Here is a 5,236-nt window from a genome sequence, read left to right as displayed (position 1 = left end):
TGTGGCCAATTAGGACTCGTATAGTTCCGATATCTTGCAACCTATACATCCACTAACTTTACCTACTATCCTGGTCGTAAATAGAAGCAAATCAAGATAAACATCAACCACACAAGATATATGAACGGAGAAGATTAGCCATTCATTGTCTTGTAGTGGGACTCTTTTGATCTCCTTGAGAGTTATGTATATTAGTGAGGTTGTAGTTTTGATGTTTTGATTTTAGTGGGACGTGTGGATAGTGATAAAACGGAGAAGAAGTTCCCCGATTGTCGTGTTCTCAAGGATGGAAAATTGGAATCGAATCAAGCGTGTAACATTTTTGATGTTAAGAGACATTAGTTACAAGATTCACTCTAAGCAAAAGAAGTCATGGTGAAGAGTTTGACAAAAGTAAAACAAAAGTAATCAATTAACGAAAGAAAGGAAATGAATGTCCTATCTAGGTCTCAAGTTTGATACTACTACAGGGTCTTCTAGGCAATGCAACTACATTTCTATCAAGGGAGCACACGACACCATCTCCGAGTGGCATCAAACTTTGGACTCCTTGTTCCTCAGTCAGATGGGGCATTTTAACAAACACTTGGTCAACCACTTCTCCCGGGCCTCGGTATCCCGGACCAAGGGTGTGGATGTGGCCAATTAGGACTCGTACAGTTCCGATATCTCGCAATCTATACATCCACTAACTTAACCTACTATCCTGGTCGTAAATAGAAGCAAATCAAGATAAACATCAACCACACAAGATATATGAACGGAGAAGATTTGCCATTCATTGCCTTGTAGTGGGAGTCTTTTGATCTCCTTGAGAGTTATGTATATTAGTGAGGTTTAGTTTTGATGTTTTCGTTTTGGTGAAAGGTGTGGATAATGATAAAACGGAGAAAAAGTTCCCCGAGTGTCGTGTTCTGAAGGATGGAAAATTGAAATCAAATCAAGCGTGTGACATTTTGAAGGATGGAAAATTGAAATCAAATCAAGCGTGTGACATTTATAATGTTAAGACACAGGAGTTACAAGATTCTCTCAAAGCAAAAGAAATCATGGCACAGGAGTTACAAGATTCTCTCAAAGCAAAAGAAATCATGGTGAAGACGTTTCACAAAAGTAAAACAAAAGTAATCAATTAAAGAAAGAAAGGAAATGAGTGTCCTATCTAGGTCACATGTTTGATACTACTATAGGGTGTTCTAGGCAATGCAACTACATTTCTATCAAGGGAGCACACGACACCATCTCCGAGTGGCATCAAACTTTGGACTCCTTGTTCCTCAGTCGGATGGGGCATTTTAGCATACACTTGGTCAACCTCTTCTCCCGGGCCTCGGCATCCCGGACCAAGGGTGTGGATGTGGCCAATTAGGACTCGTATAGTTCCGATATCTCGCAACCTATACATCCACTAACTTTACCTACTATCCTGGTCGTAAATAGAAGCAAATCAAGATAAACATCAACCACACAAGATATATGAACGGAGAAGATTTGCCATTCATTGCCTTGTAGTGGGACTCTTTTGATCTCCTTGAGAGTTATGTATATTAGTGAGGTTGTAGTTTTAATGTTTTGGTTTTAGCGGGAGGTGTGGATAGTGATAAATGAGAGAAGAAGTTCCCCGAGTGTCGTGTTCTCAAGGATGGAAAATTGAAATCACATCAAGCGTGTGACATTTATAATGTTAAGACACAGGAGTTACAAGATTCACTAGCAAAAGAAATCATGGTGAAGAGGTTTGACAAAAGTAAAACAAAAGTAATCAATTAAAGAAAGAAAGGAAATGAATGTCCTATCTAGGTCTCAAGTTTGATACTACTACAGGGTCTTCTAGGCAATGCAACTACATTTCTATCAAGGGAGCACACGACACCATCTCCGAGTGGCATCAAACTTTGGACTCCTTGTTCCTCAGTCAGATGGGGCATTTTAACAAACACTTGGTCAACCACTTCTCCCGGGCCTCGGCATCCCGGACCAAGGGTGTGGATGTGGCCAATTAGGACTCGTATAGTTCCGATATCTCGCAACCTATACATCCACTAACTTTACCTACTATCCTGGTCGTAAATAGAAGCAAATCAAGATAAACATCAACCACACAAGATATATGAACGGAGAAGATTTGCCATTCATTGCCTTGTAGTGGGACTCTTTTGATCTCCTTGAGAGTTATGTATATTAGTGAGGTTGTAGTTTTGATGTTTTGATTTTAGTGGGAGGTGTGGATAGTGATAAAACGGAGAAGAAGTTCCCCGATTGTCGTGTTCTCAAGGATGGAAAATTGGAATCGAATCAAGCGTGTAACATTTTTGATGTTAAGAGACATTAGTTACAAGATTCACTCTAAGCAAAAGAAGTCATGGTGAAGAGTTTGACAAAAGTAAAACAAAAGTAATCAATTAACGAAAGAAAGGAAATGAATGTCCTATCTAGGTCTCAAGTTTGATACTACTACAGGGTCTTCTAGGCAATGCAACTACATTTCTATCAAGGGAGCACACGACACCATCTCCGAGTGGCATCAAACTTTGGACTCCTTGTTCCTCAGTCGGATGGGGCATTTTAACAAACACTTGGTCAACCTCTTCTCCCGGGCCTCGGCATCCCGGACCAAGGGTGTGGATGTGGCCAATAAGGACTCGTATAGTTCCGATATCTCGCAACCTATACATCCACTAACTTAACCTACTATCCTGGTCGTAAATAGAAGAAAATCCAGATAAACGTCAACCACACAAGATATATGAACGGAGATGATTTACCATTCATTGACTTGTAGTTGGAGTCTTTTGATCTCCTTGAGAAAGGTTGTAGTTTTAATGTTTTGGTTTTAGCGGGAGGTGTGGATAGTGATAAATGGGAGAAGAAGTTCCCCGAGTGTCGTGTTCTCAAGGATGGAAAATTGAAATCACATCAAGCGTGTGACATTTATAATGTTAAGACACAGGAGTTACAAGATTCACTAGCAAAAGAAATCATGGTGAAGAGGTTTGACACAAGTAAAACAAATGTAATCAATTAAAGAAAGAAAGGAAATGAATGTCCTATCTAGGTCTCATGTTTGGTACTACTACAGGGTGTTCTAGGCAATGCAACTAGGTTTCTATAAAGGGAGCCCACGACACCATCTCCGAGTGGCATCAAACTTCGGACTCCTTGTAACTCAGTCGGATGGGGCATTTTAACAAACACTTTGTCCACAACTTCTCCCGGGCCTCGGTATCCCGGACCAAGGGTGTGGATGTGGCCAATTAGGACTCGTATAGTTCCGATATCTCGCAATCTATACATCCACTAACTTAACCTACTATCCTGGTCGTAAATAGAAGCAAATCAAGATAAACATCAACCACACAAGATATATGAACGGAGAAGATTTGCCATTCATTGCCTTGTAGTGGGACTCTTTTGATCTCCTTGAGAGTTATGTATATTAGTGAGGTTGTAGTTTTGATGTTTTGATTTTAGTGGGAGATGTGGATAGTGATAAAACGGAGAAGAAGTTCCCCGATTGTCGTGTTCTCAAGGATGGAAAATTGGAACCAAATCAAGCGTGTAACATTTTTGATGTTAAGAGACATTAGTTACAAAATTCACTCTAAGCAAAAGAAGTCATGGTGAAGAGTTTGACAAAAGTAAAACAAAAGTAATCAATTAACGAAAGAAAGGAAATGAATGTCCTATCTAGGTCTCAAGTTTGATACTACTACAGGGTCTTCTAGGCAATGCAACTACATTTCTATCAAGGGAGCACACGACACCATCTCCGAGTGGCATCAAACTTTGGACTCCTTGTTCCTCAGTCAGATGGGGCATTTTAACAAACACTTGGTCAACCACTTCTCCCGGGCCTCGGCATCCCGGACCAAGGGTGTGGATGTGGCCAATTAGGACTCGTATAGTTCCGATATCTCGCAACCTATACATCCACTAACTTAACCTACTATCCTGGTCGTAAATAGAAGCAAATCAAGATAAACATCAACCACACAAGATATATGAACGGAGAAGATTTACCATTCATTGCCTTGTAGTGGGACTCTTTTGATCTCCTTGAGAGTTATGTATATTAGTGAGGTTGTAGTTTTGATGTTTTGATTTTAGTGGGAGATGTGGATAGTGATAAAACGGAGAAGAAGTTCCCCGATTGTCGTGTTCTCAAGGATGGAAAATTGGAACCGAATCAAGCGTGTAACATTTTTGATGTTAAGAGACATTAGTTACAAAATTCACTCTAAGCAAAAGAAGTCATGGTGAAGAGTTTGACAAAAGTAAAACAAAAGTAATCAATTAACGAAAGAAAGGAAATGAATGTCCTATCTAGATCTCAAGTTTGATACTACTACAGGGTCTTCTAGGCAATGCAACTACATTTCTATCAAGGGAGCACACGACACCATCTCCGAGTGGCATCAAACTTTGGACTCCTTGTTCCTCAGTCGGATGGGGCATTTTAACAAACACTTGGTCAACCACTTCTCCCGGGCCTCGGCATCCCGGACCAACGGTGTGGATGTGGATGATTAGGACTCGTATAGATCCGATATATCGCAAACTATACGTCCCCTACCTTTAACACCTATCCTTGTCGTAAATAGAAGCAAATCAAGATAAACATCAACCACACAAGATATATGAACGAAGAAGATTTGCCATTCATTGCATGGTAGTGGGAGTCTTTTGATCTCCTTGAGAGTTATGGATATTAGTGAGGTTGTAGTTTTGATGTTTTCGTTTTAGTGAAAGGTGTGGATAATGATAAAACGGAGAAAAAGTTCCCCGAGTGTCGTGTTCTGAAGGATGGAAAATTGAAATCAAATCAAGCGTGTGACATTTATAATGTTAAGACACAGGAGTTACAACATTCTCTCAAAGCAAAAGAAATCATGGAGAAGAGGTTTGACAAAAGTAAAACAAAAGTAATCAATTAAAGAAAGAAAGGAAATGAGTGTCCTATCTAGGTCACATGTTTGATACTACTATAGGGTGTTCTAGGCAATGCAACTACATTTCTATCAAGGGAGCACACGACACCATCTCCGAGTGGCATCAAACTTTGGACTCCTTGTTCCTCAGTCGGATGGGGCATTTTAACAAACACTTGGTCAACCTCTTCTCCCGGGCCTCGGCATACCGGACCAAGGGTGTGGATGTGGCCAATTAGGACTCGTATAGTTCCGATATCTCGCAACCTATACATCCACTAACTTAACCTACTATCCTGGTCGTAAAT

This window comes from Ipomoea triloba, chromosome 16 (assembly GCF_003576645.1).
Source record: "Ipomoea triloba cultivar NCNSP0323 chromosome 16, ASM357664v1".
Lineage (NCBI taxonomy): Eukaryota > Viridiplantae > Streptophyta > Magnoliopsida > Solanales > Convolvulaceae > Ipomoea > Ipomoea triloba.
This window is presented reverse-complemented; position numbering follows the sequence as displayed.